The sequence below is a fragment of the Cupressus sempervirens genome, chromosome 6 (genome assembly GCF_028749045.1).
Source record: "Cupressus sempervirens isolate cs-2001-9-10 chromosome 6, ASM2874904v1, whole genome shotgun sequence".
NCBI classification, from domain to species: domain Eukaryota; kingdom Viridiplantae; phylum Streptophyta; class Pinopsida; order Cupressales; family Cupressaceae; genus Cupressus; species Cupressus sempervirens.
In genome coordinates this window covers 528,351,286-528,369,030 of record NC_143123.1, presented here as the reverse complement: position 1 = coordinate 528,369,030, position 17,745 = coordinate 528,351,286, and the positions used below count along the sequence as shown (strand labels likewise).

Here is a 17,745-nt window from a genome sequence, read left to right as displayed (position 1 = left end):
TCACGTCACAAATAATACATTCAAAGACCTTATAGAAGTATCAACAGTATCTAGCTTACCCCCATAGTATCCTCACTTTCAATGTTGTATTATGCAAAGAAGAGAAAAAGGTTAAAAATAAAGTTAGCTAAAAATCAAGTATTTGATACAAATTAATGGATGATATCATGCCAATAGTTGTGTAAAAGAACTAGAATCCAACTCCCACTTGTCATTGCAAAAATTCATTAATGTCTGAGAAGATATAAAAACTAATATTTGTGAACAAAACTTTTGAGGGGTACTCACTCAATTAATGGTTCCGAAAGAGGTGTAAACACTAGTCCTACGACAATGAGATATGAAGGTCAAGCTTCTTCGATGTGATATGGCACCTAGGAACAAAAATTTATATTCACTGAAACATATATACAATCCTAGAAGGGATGTCCTTCACTTTGAGGAGAATACCATATATAGATAAATCTGTCTAATATATATCCAAAAGCTCCAACCTATAACCATTTTAAATTTAACAACGAACATAGGATAATAAAAGAAGCAGACTTGCAAGGTGTACCCAAGGGTTTAAAGTTGTAATAACATTCATTTCCCTTCCTTCTCTAATAATACCAATCTCTTCCTTGTCAGTTGTATATCCAGATGTTTGAAAATTTGGGGTTATATCAAGTTTTGGACCAGTGAAGTGAAATACAAAACAACTGCATATTGGAATGATATTGCAGAGTTGACTAGGTAGATATAAAAGCAATTTCAATAACATCTGCAAGACCAAAACTATTTATGGGACCATAAGAAATACAATGGCTTATTTTAGTAATAAATTTGAATGAAAGGATAGAAGAAAGAAAAAGAGGAAAAATACCCTAACTTCTTCATAAAGCTTCTTCTCCCCAGCATGAAGTTTCTCCAAGGTTGAGCAATGGCTTCCTTGCCTACATGACTCTTCAATGCTTTGAAATTCAATACTATCTCTTCCAGCCAAAAGTGATTTTGAAGACCAACTCAAATCCAGCATGGAAAAAGATCTTTGGGATCTCCATCATTACCTTTAAGAAAAATCAATAGGGTTGTCATCCTATTGATATCCAAACAGAAAACTCTAAAGCAAAGACATAAAATTTGGTCTAGGTAGGCATGAGCAGTCACCATGTGCAAACATAGGCAAGATAAAGTCGGGGACTAAATTAAAGGAAAAAATTGGGGACTAAAAACAACAAAATAGAGACAATAAACTAACCTAAGAATTATCATCAGTAGAATTCGCTCATGTTTGAAATATTTTATTAAAGGACTTTAGTCAATTTTAAGGTCAAATTTCATCCATTAAAAAGAGGGCTCACTGCACATATTGGGAGGGCAGAGATTACATCCATGAGGAGCAACTGTAAAAGGGTGGTATGGGCAAATCCTTAATCTCCCATCCTCGTTAATAGATAAAGGGTTTTTTTTTATCTCTATAAAATACTGAAGCAAGTCATGGGCTTTAAGGATCGTCTTTATGAAGAAGAGATTAGCATCACTTAAAATCCTAAGATCACACCTGAAAAAGAAATTGCAACCATTAAATAAACTCTACAAAGCTCAAACAATAGGAGAAAGTTGAGATGCTAAAAAAAATTATACAAAACCCAATTGCAAAAATTCATGAGAACCAGAGGTCCTCCACCTAAAAGAAAGTCCTGAGCAACTTTGAAAAAAAACCCCTAAAAAAACAAGTTCAGCAAAAAGGGGAAAAGTTTGTTACAACTCCTCCATTAAACCATCCAATCTAAAAACTCACCCCACAGAGAAGGCAAATTTGATGGCCCTGATGGTCTCTGGATATAGAGGAATGGTCTTCAAACTCTCTTCATTGTCACTTATGCTCTTCCCATGTTCATGTAGCTCACCTATCATTTTATCTTGCACCCACAAAAACAATCTGAGGCTTCAAACCTAAAAACATTCAAAACAGAATTGCTTCAGCATTACAAGAATTAGAGCACATTGTTCTTATTATGATTCTGCTGCTTTTTTTCTCATAACAATCTAAAGTTCATCATCAGAGAGCAGAAATCAAAATCAAAATCAGAAATAGTGCATTAGAGATCATAAAATCCGATCCGAGACATTACTTCAAAAACCGCACACAATTAAAACCCCCAAAAAACAAAATGAACCATCATATGCTATAAAAATAAAATGTCTACAATTAGGGTTTCTTACCAATGCAGTTGGCTAGGCTGAAGGCAGCAGATAAGTATCATGTTACGAAACATTAATGAACATTTATTGCATGACAACCTTTTTCGCAATGCCTTAGTGCCTTAGTTTTTACTTTTAATCTAATTTTGTTTGAGGAAAAACATTTTATTCCTTGCCTAAATTGCTGAGAGCCAATGACAAGCTAAAGAAATTGTATTTAAATTTTTTTAAAGAATATTTTAATTGATAAACTTTAAATAGAACTTAGGATTAGAAAAAAATAATTGAAGTTGATTGGTCCAACAAACGGAACTAATAGTACCTACATGAATGCATAAGTATTATTGCTGGTAGGAACTAATAAAACAAATTGTTATTGAAATTAAACTATGATATTGCTGTCATTGGCACATTTATATAAACTCGGCAAAGCCTACATTCTAACAATGTCGGGAAGCAGAGATGGGTCCATCTCAAAAATGTTGTCTCGTTCTCGCCTTCTCTTTCTTTGTGACATTCTAGGCTGTTGAGGGTGTGAGAAATATAAATTAAAATCAAACTTAATCTCACAACCCTAACCTTGAAAAACTTTGCCTGGCACTTAAAAGTTGCTAGGCACATGAAGGTGCCAATTGCCAATTTTACTCAGCACTTGATGGTGCCGAGTGGTAGGTTACTTGGCACTTGAAGAAACGTGCTCGGCACAGGAAGGTGCCGAGTGCCAGAATTACTCGGCACTTTCTCGGCACTTGAAGGTGTCGAGTGATAGGCAACAAGTGCCGAGTGAACTCGCCACAAAGAGGAGCTCGACAACAAATGCCGAGTATGCTCGGCAACAATAGATGCTGAGTGAGCTCGGCTCCAACTGAGAAATTATAACTTAAGAGATTTCAATGTGAATTCTTTCACCATTAAAACTAGAGAGCCAAAGCTTTAAGCTTTCAACCAAACTTGTCAAATGCAATGAATAGAAGATGAAGAACAATGGATTAAGTATGTTGCTTGCTTTCTATTTAATCTTGCATTAAACTATTACAAAATCTAGAAGCATTCTGCTTCAACCAGAAAACCCTAAAATAACCCTAAACTAATAATACTTCAAAAAACTTTAAACCTGCAACTCTAATGGCTGCATACAAAGGTTCCTAGAGCAATCACTGCTTCAATAGGATGAATCTAACAATGAAAAACTTACAGAGTGAGCAAGGGAAATATGTGCAACTGCAAGCACAAACTTCTTTCCTTCTTCCTTCTCTGCTCAGCTCTGCAACTTCTCTCTGATCTACTTGATCTGCACTTCTATGAATGAATGACTAATCATTCCTTTTGTCATATACTTGCTTTCCCTCTCAACGTTCAAATTTCAAACTCTCACCTACCAAACATGAATGCCTGCCGTGACCTGACAAGGTAGATGGGCATGGGGCTCAAGGACAAATAGCTGGCTCTTGATGTTTATTTTCAACACTCCCACTTTGTCCTGAGACCCACAAACAAGGATCACTGCTGATCCAAATAAACTACACCAAGACTCTGTCTTAGGTGCACAAAAGTTCCAATGCCTAATGGCTTGGTGAAAATATCTACTAGCTGCTGCTCTGACTTGCAAAATTCTATCTTGATATCCCCATTCTCCACCAACTCTTTGATGAAGTGATATTTGATCTCTATATGTTTGCTTCTCCCATAGAAGACTGGATTCTTGGACAATTCAATTGATGAGATGTTGTCACAAAAAATTTTGGTTCCATCCTCTTGCCTTTCATTCAAATCTATCAAGATCCTCCTTAGCCAAATTGCTTGACATGCTGCTGCATTTGCTGCAATGTATTCAGCCTCTGCTGTAGATTGAGCAACAATAGGTTGCTTCTTGGATGCCCATGAAATTGCACCCGATCCCATATGAAACATGTATCCGAAAGTGCTCTTCCTATCATCTAAACTTCCAGCCCAATCACTATCAGTATAACCTACCAACTTGAAATCAACATTTGATGCAGTATACAAAATCTCAAATCCCTTGGTACCTTTCACATACCTTAGGATCCTCTTTCCCGCTTGCCAATGGGAATCCCTTGGTGTTTCCATAAATCTGAAAATCAAACTTACTGCATGCATTAGGTCTGGCCGAGTTGCAGTCAAATACATTAAACTTCCAACCATACTCTTGTATAATGTTGGATCCACTCTCTTGCTAGAGTCTTCTTTGCTCAACTTCAGACCTACTATTGTTGGTGTGGGGGCTGCCTTACTGTTCTGCATTTTAAATCTCTCCAAGATCTGCCCTGCATACTTTTCTTGAGAGATGAAGATGCCATCATGCATTTATTTTACTTCTATGCCTAGAAAGTATTTCAAGAGACCTAGGTCTGTCATTTCAAATTCACTTTTCATGGCCTCTTTAAACTCACCAATTAGAGTCTTGTCATTACCAGTAAAAATCAAGTCATCTACATACAAGACAACAATCAATACATTACCATCTCTTGCCTTGATGTAAAGAGTAGGCTCACCATTGCTTTTGCTAAAGCCATTGCTCATCAAATATGAGTCAATTCTACTGTACCATGCCTGTAGAGCTTTCTTGAGCCCGTAAAGAGCTCTCTTCAACCTATATACTTTATTCTCTTCACCTGCAACTTCATAACAAGGTGGTTGCTCCACATATACTTCTTCTTTCAATACACCATTAAGGAAGGTGAACTTCACATCCATTCGAAATACCTTCCACTTATGCTAGACTGCAATTGCTATGAAAGCACCCATGGTTTCCATTCTTGCAACTGGGGCATAGGTCTCATCATAATCTCTCCCATACTGCTATTTGTAGCCCTTGACTACCATCCTTGCCTTATGCCTATCAATCTTGCCTTCAACATTGCATTTGGTCTTGTAGACCAATTTCAATCCAATCACTTGCTTCTTTGGAGGCAATTCAGTTAGCTCCCATGTCTCATTCCTTTCTATGGAATCTATTTCCTCATCCATGGCATTACACCATTTCTTCTCCTTAATAGCTTCTTCAAAATATATTGGATCACTATGAGAAAATAATGCAAAATTAACACTCTCATCATAATCTTCATACCTTTCATCTTGGTATATCTCCCTAAGACTCTTGGTCTTTCTTGGTAACAGAGAGGAGAGTGTGGGATTAGAATCTTCACTACTGCTGCTTTGTTGACTTTGTCGGTCTTCACTGGCACTCGGCATTAACACGCGATCATGCCTAGAGGAGCTCGGCAATGACTGAACCTGCTTGCCTTTTCTTCTGTTTGCTCCTTCTTCTTGCTGTTCATCAGCATCTTCTTCACTCATAATTGGCACTTTACTAGAAGTGCATGGTGACTCATCAATTGAACCATACCAAGACTAATTTTCAAGAAATTCCACATCTCTTGAAAGCATCATCTTGTTGTTCAATGGGTCATACAATCTGATGCCTTTGATTCTGGGCTGTACCCTGTGAAAATGCATTTCACACCTTTGTCATCAAATTTTTGCCTTTTCTCTTTAGGCACGTGTGCATATGCAACACATCCAAACACTCTTAGGTGTTCAACTGTTCATCTTCTTCGTGACCATGCTTCCATTTGAATTCTGTCACGAAATGCCTTTGTAGGACACCTATTAATTAGGTAAACTGCTATTGCCACAGCCTCTCCCCAAAATTCAGTTGGGAGACCCTTCTCCTTCATCATGCTCCTTGCCATTTCAATAATGGTCATGTTCTTTCTTTCAGCCACTCCATTCTGTTGTCGTGTATAGCTAGTTGTGAGCTCTTTCTTAATGTCATGTTTCCTGCAAAAATTTACAAAAGAATTGGAGGTATACTCTCCTCCTCTATCTGATCTAAGGACCTTGATATAGTGTCCACATTCTCTTTCAGCCTGGGCTTTAAATTTTACAAATTTATCAAATGCTTCAGATTTATTCTTTAAGATATACACCCATGTCTTACAACTGAAATCATCAATGAATGTCATGAAATAAGTACTCCCCCCAATGGAAGTAACTTGCATAGGACCGACTAGGTTGGTATGCACTAACTCTAATGGATATCTAGCCCTCCTAGAATTTCCAGAATTAAAGGGAAGCCTATGTTGCTTACCCAAAATACAAGCTTCACACTTGTCACATGAATTTCCTACACGTAGCAAACCTTCTACCATTCTTTTATTTGACAACAAATTTAAACTAGCATAGCCAAGATGATCATACCTGAGGTGCCATAGCCGTGAGGGGTTTTCAATCACACTCCTTAGAGCTGATTGTGTGAGAGGTGTAGCACTAACTTGAGATGAGAAACATGTCTCAATCCTCAAGGGAAATATTTTGTTCTTTGTCATTTGAACTGCTGCAAATAGGTTCTTACTCCCATCTTTTTCATGAATGACACACGTGTCATTCTCCATCAGCACTTTGTATTCATTTTGAATAAGCTGATCAATGCTCATCAAATTATGCTTCATACCAGGGGCAAAATACACATTTTGTATTTTCCTTTTCTCACCTTTCTTGGTGCGGACCATAATAGATCCTTTGCCCACAATTGGTAGGGTTCCATTGTTACCCTATTTAATTTTAGATTTGAAACTCTTGTCAATAAATGAAAAAAAAGTTTCATTACCACTCATGTGGTTGCTACATCCACTGTTGAGGTACCAAACCTCAGGGCTTCCTTCTTCACAAACATTACACATGATGAAGGTAGCAGCATTGGGTCCACTTCCCATATTCACATCAGCCACATTTGCTTGTCCTGACTGATCATTTTGCTTCTTCCAGCATTCATTTGCATAATGCCCATATTTATGATAGTAGTAGCATTCTACATTACTCTTATTTGAGTTGTAGTTTTTCTTACCTCCTCTTGAAGTATTTTGAGAGCTACTTGCTCCATCTGCTCTTCCTGAGCTTTCTGCTGCAGCATTTCTTTGTCCTCCATTTCCTCGGCCTCTGCCTCTGGAGTTCTTGCCTGAGCTATTTCTTCCTCTCCCCCTTCCTCTTGGATTTGACTAAGCCTTGAATGCTTGCTCTTAGGTAGAAGAAGATGTGGATCTATTGATCTTATACTCATGGGTTTGAAGAGAACCCATCAACTCATCCATTGTCAAAATAGTGAGGTCTTTTGCCTCTTCTATGGTCATGACCAAATGGTCATATTTATGAGGTAAAATCCTCAATATCTTTTCCACTATCCTCTGCTCTCGATAGTCTTCTCCATTCAACTTCAGTTGGTTAATCACATTGGAGGTTCTCGAACTGAAGTCTGCAACTGATTCATTTTCCTTCATCTGAAGGTTTTCAATCTCCCTCCTTATATTATGTAGCTTTACAGTACGAACTTTATCAGTCCCCTTGAAGTTTGTCTCAAGGATATCCCATGCTTCCTTTGCATAATTTTCTGCTGCAATCTTTGGGAATACTGCCTCTGTCATTGCTGCTTCAATAAGACTTAATGCCTTTGCATCTTTCCTCCTTGACTCTTTCAAATGAGTCTTCTGTGCATTTGTGAGCGCAGCATACTGAGTTGGATCAGTCACATCATTGAATCCATTGATCACAAACTCTCACAAATCATTTGCAACCATTATGGTCTTCATCTTCTTTGCAAATGTATCATAATTTTTCCCATTAAAAGATGGTGGTTGCTGTCATATCTTTCCTGCATCTCCTGCCATGTCAACTAACCCAAGAAAACAAATGCCCTAACTCACTTTGAATGTGGGGCCTCAAAGCTCTAATACCATATGAGAAATATAAATTAAAATCAAACTTAATCTCACAACCCTAACCCTGAGAAACTTTGCCCGACACTTAAAAGTTGCTCGGCACATGAAGGTGCCAAGTGCCAGTTTTACTCGGCACTTGATGGTGCCGAGTGGCAGGTTACTTGGCACTTGAAGAAAAGTGCTTGGCACAGGAAGGTGTTGAGTACCAGAATTACTCGACACTTGAAGGTGCCGAGTGACGGGCAACAGGTGCCGAGTGAACTCAGCACAAAGAGGAGCTTGGCAGCAAATGCCAAGTATGCTCGACTCACAAAAGAAATGCTCGGCAACAATAGATGCCGAGTGAGCTCGGCTCTAACTGAGAAATTATAACTTAAGAGATTCCAACGTGAATGCTCTCACCATTAAAACCAAAGAGCCAAAGCTTTAAGCTTTCAACCAAACTTGTCAAATGCAATGAATAGAATATGAAGAACAATGGATTAAGTATGTTGCTTGCTTTCTATTCAATCTTGCATTAAACTATTACAAAATTTGGGAGCATTCGGCTTCAACCAGAAAATCCTAAAATAACCCTAAACTGATAATACTTTAAACAACTTTCAACCTACAACTCTAATGGCTGCATACAAAGGTGTCTGGAGCAATCACTGCTTCAACAGGACGAATCTAACAATGACAAACTTACAGAGTGAGCAAGAGAAACACGTGCAACTGCAGGCACAAACTTCTTTCCTTCTTCCTTCTCTGCTCAGCTCAGCTCTGCAACTTCTCTCTGATCTGCTTGATCTGCACTTCTACGAATGAATGAATAGTCATTCATTTTGTCATATACTTGCTTTCCCTCTCAACGTTCAAATTTCAAACTCTCACCTACCAAACATGAATTCCTGCCGAGACCTGACAGGCTAGATGGGCGTGGGGCTCGAGGACAAACAGCTGGCTCTTGACGTTTATTTCCAACAGAGCGACATGACGATTATCTGTTTTCCAACAATATTCACTTTCATTTAACACACATTTTTGAACAGTTGACACACAATCTTACCAGAAGCATTAATAAGAATATCATGGATTGTGGAAATCTGTTACAATTAATACATTTTTGAGCCAATGATTGCTAAATAAAAAATATATTTTTGTGTTCTCCGTTGCCCCCTCATTTACGCCGACATGAAAGTTTCTTCCCGCAAAGCGAGCCGTCTGCGATGTACAAATATTAAAGAACCATCGCAATGGTAAACACGTTGTACTACAAACAGATCGGATGCAACTTCTGCGATGTTTCTATCGGATTAAATAACATCCTATAAAAATGCAAAACATTGTTCGTTCATTTCACTTAATTGCCCAGTCAATCCCAAATCAAAGCTCGACGTAGATCAAGACTGTTGGGCACTGTAGTTTTGGAGAATTGACCAAAGGGATTTCTGAGAGAATGGATTCTGTCGTCCGGCAACTCATCTCTGCAACAACAATTGGGTCCGATCTCTACTCTTTTCACAATGTAGAGCAGCCATGGCCGCCCTCAACTCCCTGCGTGCTCTCAGTTCTGTCATCTCTTTTGGAGAGAGTTGTGGCGAGGAATGAGAGTAATTTTGTCAAACACCCAGACCCACACATTGAGTTGCCCACCTGAGTACGAGATGTTCAATGGAATGGAGGTGCCAGACATGAGCATTCAACACTACTTGAAGAGGATCTTCAGATACTTTCGCTGCAGTCCATCGGTGTTCGTGGTGGCATACGCTTACGTCGACCGTCTCCTTCAATTCCATCCGCAATTCAAAATCACATCTCGGAAAGTGCACAGACTTCTCATTGTCGCTCTCATGGTCGCCTCCAAGTTTGTTGAAGACATGTAAGTCTTTCATCTAGGAAGAGCTCAATTACATGCTGTTGTTTTCCTTGTTTTAGCTTACTAACTAATGATGTTCCTGCAATTAACTGTTTGCAGCAACTACAAGAACTCGTACTATGCCCAAGTTGGAGGGTTCAGCACGGAACAAGTGAATACATTGGAGATGGGGTTTCTTTTTCTTGTTGGCTTCAAATTGCAAGTGACATTAAATGTTTTCGAAAGGTATTGCTGCCATTTGGAGAGGGAAGTTTCAGTGGGTGGAGGATTCCAAATAGAGAGGAGTCTTCGCTTATCTTGTGCAAAAGATGAAAAATCTGAATCGAATTCAAAATCGCAGATGGCTATCTATGGCTTATCATCGTACAGTCACATAAAGAACAGAAGAGATTAAATGGTCATATCATCTTAAAGAGTAGGCAAGCCCAATGGAGGAGGCCATCCATTGTAAATATGTAAATACTTATGAAAAGAAGTTAGATTTCCTTGCAAAGCCCCCATTTTATCGAACATAGATTTGTGCATCCCTTTTGTTCACTTGGGGCTGAAGCAACTGTCTTTGTAATATTGTAATCTAGTCCAGAGAGACCGAAAACTATCTGTAATTATATCATTGCCCAGTTTGCCTCTTACTGATGTGTTTTATCACAGGAATACTCAACTTGGCTTGTTATCATTTATTACACTTTTGGGTTGTTGTTGTTGCTGTAATTTGCACTAGTTGTCAGGAATGATCAGACTAGTGTTCAATTTTTGCATTTTTCTGATAATTAATTAGATTGACAGTTGGCATGAGGTTGTGCTGTAGGATACAAGAATATGTGTGCAGTACAAAATGGTCTGTTCCCATTTTCTACAAATGTAAACTTATTGCAGGTCCCCATTTATGAATTGTCTTTTGTTTAAGAAAGGAGAGGCAGAGAATCTAACAGAGAGAGGACTGTGCCATCTGTAAACAGCTATGGTCATCTTGTCTTTTCGAGTAGTCATCCGAACAACTGAGCTTAGACATCGGCTACATTTGTTTTATTTGTCAGATACTTTATCAAAACTGTTTTCATTACTACTTTCTTTTGAAAGCTTATAAAACCATTTTTAAGGATGGCTCAACAAACATATTCGATTTAGTGTTTTTAAATAGTAGATTTCCTCTTACACAACAGTTAGAAGATGTCGGTAGATAGAGATAGACCTTAGGCCCCGTTTGGTTGCTGGAAGATGAGGGCCAAAATCGGGTTATCAGGGACAAAACCAGGTTTTGCAAAAAAAATTTGGTGTTTGGTTGGTTAAAATTATAACCTGGTTTTCAATTTCATCTTCCAATTTTGGTCAAAAATTGGAAGAAGTTTCTTCCAATAAAAAGGTGGAATTCGAAATTAAAACCAGGTTTTGAATTTTATGACAGTTTTTAAAATAATATTGTGAGGTCCACAATATATTCATCTTCCGTGTCAACCAAACAGACCATTGGCTTTCCAAACCACAAAACCAGGTTTTTGAAAACCTAGTTATAAGATAACCTGGTTATGTCAAAAATTCATCTTCCCCAACCAAACGGGACCTTACTTCTTGTTCTTTCGGATGTCTATTATCTATTGTTAATATAATGTTTAATAGTGTAAAGTGTCTTGTTTGTATCACAGATCACCGCCTTCTTACTACTTTTTATACTAAACAATGGAAGGAAGATATCAGTAGAAAAAAAATTCTTATTTGAAAGTATTTTATTTCTGATTGTACTTTGAAATAAAAAAATTCTATTTCACAATAAATTAGTTATTTCTATACTACATTAATCAACAAGAACAAGTTTAACTAGACAAAGTTATAATATTACTTCATACAGTTTCATAATATAATTAAAATATAATAAACTATATCGCGTGAATAAACATTTGATTAAGCTGAATTACATACATAAATAAATTTTAAAATATTATTAAAATATTTATGGAATCCACAACAATTAGCTCTATACTTATAAATGTGTTTGGTCAGCATTTTTCAAAGACATTGATTTGACTAGTCTAACAATAGACAAGATGGTCGTGTTGTTGAAGATAATGGACTTCATATCTAAATGTTTATTCATCTATGTTGTTTTTCTCACATAGTCTTCTTCAAAGGTAGTGAAACAAAAACAAAAGTTCAAGTTTTGAGAAAAAATTAAATATATGCAACTCTCCAATCATAGAGAGGTGGCTGAAAAAATGATAAATAAGAGTAAATAATCTTGACAATAACAGGAAAAAAACTATAAAAAGAAGCTATACATGGCTGACATAGTTTTCTTAGAGATTTAAAGGTTGTCCATTAATAGATAAAGGTCATTCAACTTCAAGCATGTAACTAACCTAAGGATTAAATACTAGTAAAGCTCAAACATTGACAAGGAATTTTTTTACTAAAGGTTGGCCACATTTGTTGGATCCTCACATGTGATCTAAATTTGAGCCCAAAATGGTAGGTATATGGTGACCAAGAGTCTAATCACCTTGTACCCAACAAAATTTGATGAAAATTGTCACTCTATAGCTCATTGTCAAATCTACCTATAGCCTCTTCTATAGCTGCACCACTTGTTCTAATTAGGTAAATCAAGTTAGGGTCAAAACCCTTAACAACAAAATAAGATTAAGCCCTTAGGATAGCCAAAAGTAGATTCATCAAGAGTGAATTCTAGTAGCTAACTAACATAGAAAGTTGGAAACTGCAATCAAGAAAAGCTTAAAAAAATATAAAAATACCAAACACAAACTACAAACAAAAGCAAGGAAAATTAGCAGTTCATTACATAAGCAAAGTCCAACTAGCACATAGAACTCTCAACGTTGAATAACAACACCACCAGCATAGAGACTACAAGCTACAACAAAAAAAATACATCATAGGAGAAATAGGAACCAACCTATCCAAGTCCACACACTACACCATAACTAGTAGCCAACACCCCTTGCTAAGCTCTTTGAGCTTCTCTAGGAAGGAAGATTTCTTTAATGGCTTGGAAGAAATAATACTACTAGCTTTTGTCTTCTCTTTTTGACCAATTTCAACACTTTCATCCTTCCTTTCCTCCTTTCCTTTCCTTTCCATTGGTCTCTCTTCAAGCTCTATCAAGATCTTGGCAATGCCTTTGTTCATATTCTCATGCATTTTTTCATTATGAGAGACCATCTCCTCCAACTATCCCCACAATAGGATTGAGACTTCTTTGTTGAGGCAAGGCCATTGAAGATCTCCATCTTGTCCATCTCCAAGGACATTTGGCTTTTCAACTCAACTATATTTATTCCTTGATATACTCTTAATTATGCAATTTCTCTATAAAATCTTTACCCACTTCCCACAAAATGTCATTGTCATCCCCTTTAATTTAGTCTTCAACTCTTCTCCCAACTTTAGTTGCCTCCACTAACCTTTTTATTTTCCTTTGTGCTATCAAGAGATGAAAAAGAAACCGCTTGATAATTTTTTTTAATTTTTTTTTATAATAGTTCAACAAATCCTCAACTTTGCCTTCAAGCTCACCCCCATCAAGGCCCTACACTAAATAATCACATCAATGCCACTTGTTACTTGCACAAAAATGAGAAAATATGTGGGGAGAGGTGTTTTCATTAGTCAACCTTTTGTTCAATGACTAACCTTGAAATTTAAATATATTTTATTTTTGAAAAAAGGAATTGTTTTTTTCATTTAGAATTTATTTGACACAACAAAAAGTCTTCCTACATTTCGATGGTGGAACTTTTCTTCCAATGAAATCACATGTTAATGCAATAACATGGATTTAGAAAGAACTAATACGAAGTCACAATAGAGACAATTTCATTATGGTTCTTAATACTTTTCACAATGAAAGAAATAGTGGGATGAAATTTCTTGAATATTGATATACTTTATTTCTTAATTCCTCCTTGTTGACGAAGGTCTAATAGATTAGGTTGACATATGATATGTGTGTATATGAATTCCAAAATGAGGGAAGTAGTTTTTCTTTTATATCTGATGAGGATATATTAGGTTTCAAAACTTAAAAGTTTTGGATGCCATTTTGAACATCTTGCTAAAATTAAAAGATAATTTCACCATTGAAATTTGAGCCAAATTTATAAGATATTTAGAAACCCCCAAGGAATGGGTTGATCTGACTCTCTTTATGCCTACCTAGATGCCCTATAATAGTCAATCTAGAGTTAAATTTGAATTGAGGATCAGTTTAGACAATTACAATCACCAAAATGTAGAAATCAAGGTGGGATATCAAAATAAATATAAAAAGATGCCAATGATAAAAGAGGGACTATGTATTGAAGTGGTGAATGAATAAATTAAATAATTAAAGGTGAAGTCCTATACTTAAGGCCTCTTGTAGAAATTAAATTAACAGAGAAATATTATTTAAATTTATTTTCTTTAAATGAATAGAATCAAATAATAAACACACTATAATGGGTGCAAAGTAAGCATGGAATTAGATGCCTTAAAAGGTGTGTATGTTTTGTGATGCCACACCAACTCCCTCTTTGGCAGAAATATAATCCTAGACACATACTTGCAATAAATGTGTGTGTGTGTGTGTGTGTGTGTGTGTGTGTGTGTGTGTGTGAGAGAGAGAGAGAGAGAGAGAGAGCATCACTAAGCTCAAAAGAACAAACCCCCATAAAAGCACATTAAAGGGCAGATATTTTTGTTAAGTGACAAAGTAAAAGGGATTAAAAAATCACAATACAAGGGTTAAATACTATAACATTAGGCCCTAAAATTAACTAGTTGAAGAGTTTTTGATGAATAAATACATAAACTAATAGTATTAGGATTGCAATGCTAATTCAAGGGTAGAGTGGTCCCATAGGAAGAAGAACGGAATACATCACATATCACACAAGAATATATGATCAACCATCAAGTAAGTGGGCTATGCTTAAGGGATCCCTATGAATATAGTTATTGTGTATGTAAGATTATGTTCTTATTGATATCAAACTTGTTTGAAATATGATAATTTTTTAATTTAATAATGTTTTGGAATTGTACAACTTAATAAGATATCAAAAGTAATTGAAGTTTCATGTATGGTTTCCATCTAGTGTGTCTAAGATTTATTTGAAGCTCCATGAATAATTTTGGACACTATACATTCATTTGGTCATAATTACTCTATCACATCTCTAGGTTATGCATTGTAGTCCAAAATCATCCCCATTCAATGTGCATGCATTGGAGAGAAAAGAACAGGGAAGAAAATCCCTAGTATAGCCTGGGAAACTCTAAACAAAGATTCTATGAAAACTTGTTTTAAGGGTCTCGTACCATATATTTCTTATCTTTGTTGGTTTCACAAGTAATGATGGAGATGGTCAATGCTTCAAAGACTCTTCATTGAAGATGTAGTTTTTTAATATTAATTGAATATTTAATATTTTAGATTTATTTAGGTGGTATCTTTTATTACAAAAGTGAAGCATTTCTTCAATGGAAAGATAGAGTTTTAGAGAACCCTTATTTATTAAACAAAAGTTGCACTAGTAAAACTATAGTCCCACCTATCGTAAATAATAAGCATATATTTCAATGATTCGGGTGCAATTCCTTTAGAGTTTGCTAATTATAAAAATATCTAAACACTAAAATTTTACTACAATATGTTGAGAGGAACTTTTCTTGGCTTTGTGGTAATTTCCTTGAACTCGGTCCTTAACTATGCAGAGTTGACAAATATGTTCCGAGCAGTGACCATCAAATGAAGCTCATAGTCCAATGTGTATGATGGAACACTATTTTGAACTTTGAACTTCAAGTGCCTTTTTTGGCCCTCTCTCAATGTTCTAGTTGTAACTCATAATAAGCATGATTTTTCACTTGGTATAATTTATGGTTATTGGTAATACCCCTTCTTACCATGTCCCTCCCTTCACGTTATAAGGAACACACCTTTAGTTTAATTTATCACCTTCAGTATATGCTAGATGAGAAGCCCAACCTTGACAGACATGGCCAACAACTAAATTCTAACTGATGCCCACTCTAAACAACTCAATTTTAATCCAACAATCAATTTAGGCCTTCTTGGAAATTCAAACTAGGTACCTATAAATTGCAACTTTTAAATGACGTTATGATAGGAGTATTGGTGGTAGGAATATTTCTTCTATTTCAATTAGACATTTTGAAATGTTGGATGCACCTAATCAATTTGTGGTAAGAATTTAGTGATGGTATATACATTTAGGAAGTGGCTAGGAGGAATGATTGTGTTGGAGTTAATGTTCCAACCATAATCAATAATAATTATTATAAATATGGAAAGCCTTGTTGAGTTGTTGGCAACACAAGTTTAGTTTAGGATTGAGTCAAAGAGTTATAGTTTGAATCAAGTTCTTATTGTAGATGTGTTGAGTTAAGTGTCCATAAGTTTTAGTTAGTGCCAAATTTATGTGTGTGTTGTCAATCTAATTAGTTGTCATTTAGGAATGTTGTTGAGTCAAGCTATTTTATAAATTGGCATCTATTATTCAATAAAATAACAAGCTGAAAGTTCTTTCTCTCTTCTTTTTTACTATTGTTCTATTTTTTCGATATGGTATTAGAGCCATCTCCATCTCAAAAGAAGTTGATGCTGTAAGAATGTAAGTCTCATGCTACTGTAGATTTTGTTGTTGTGCAACATTGGAAGGTATCTTCATATTTTTATTTTAGAAATTTTGAAAATGGATACGCATGTAGAAAAATATAATGGTCAAAATTTTCATGCATGGAAAGTGAAAATGCAAATGCAGCTAATGAATAAGAGTTTGTGGGGCATAGTTAATGGTACTAAAATAGTACCTACAGATGCTAAAAAGAAGATTGATTGTGAAAGTAGAGATGAGAAAGCTTAGTCTATTATTGGTCTTGCTCTTTTAGATTCATATTTACATCATGTTGATTTATAGAAATTATCTAAAAATAATTGGGATGAACTAACTAAATTGTTTGGAGCAAAAATAACAAATGCAAAATTTTCTTTAAAGTTGCAACTATTTATTTTCAAAATGTTTGATGAAATTACTATGCCTAATCAAAAAACATGTTGAAGTTGGTGTTGTAATTGATAAAGATGATGCTAAAGCTATCTTGCTAAATAGTTTGGATTCAAAACATAGCAATGCTATTTTTACTCTTAGTCAAATGTCTTTACAGACTTTAGAAGATGTGATTTCAGCACTCTTAGTTGAAGAAAAGAGAATAGTGAGATTCAAGAGAAAATACTCAACTCATTTGTGCATTATACTCAAAGAAAAATATGAGAAAGAGAATGTATGGTAAGAATGGAATTGATTGTTTCTATTATAAAAAGGTAGGACATATTGCAATGAATTGTAAAATTCATGCTTATGACCTTCTCAAAGGTAAAATTAAAGAATCAACAAATATAGTTGTTCATGTTGAATCTCCTGATGTTATGAGTGATGATGATAGCATTGAAAATGAAGATTTTGTTTTATTCTGAAGAAGTCTATGCTTTGAAAATAGGAAAGAATGTAGTAGAGGCTAGATGGATGCTCAAATAGTTTGAGATGCTATAGGATTGGAGAAGCTATACCTTTATGAGGCTTATGAGGAATTCCATGTGGAGATGGTGTATCCAATAGTTTGGGGAGATCTGAAAGTTTGGAAGCTTGGCATCGTTTATGAGACATTTCATGTGGAGATGGTATGTCCAATGGTGTTTCAAATCTAGATGATTAGTGCATAATTATGAGAAAGACTTAATCCTCTATGATATATTTTCAAAGTATAATTTCTAAATAATGTTTCCTTTAGTTTCACATTAAGTGGGGGTGTTGGAGTTAATGGTCCAACCATAGTAAAATATAATTTTTGCACATGTGGAAAGCCTTGTTGAGTTGCTGGAAACACAATTTTAGCTTAGGATTGAGTCAAAGAGTTTTAGTTTGAATCAAGTTCTTATTGTAGATGTGT

At 35.7% G+C, this 17,745-nt stretch overlaps 1 pseudogene; it reads left to right on the top strand.

Annotated features, from left to right (window-relative positions):
* The first annotated feature begins 9,360 nt into the window (after positions 1 to 9,360).
* Positions 9,361 to 10,174, top strand: LOC149553344 (cyclin-U2-1 pseudogene; annotated as a pseudogene).
* The last annotated feature ends 7,571 nt before the right edge of the window (positions 10,175 to 17,745 follow it).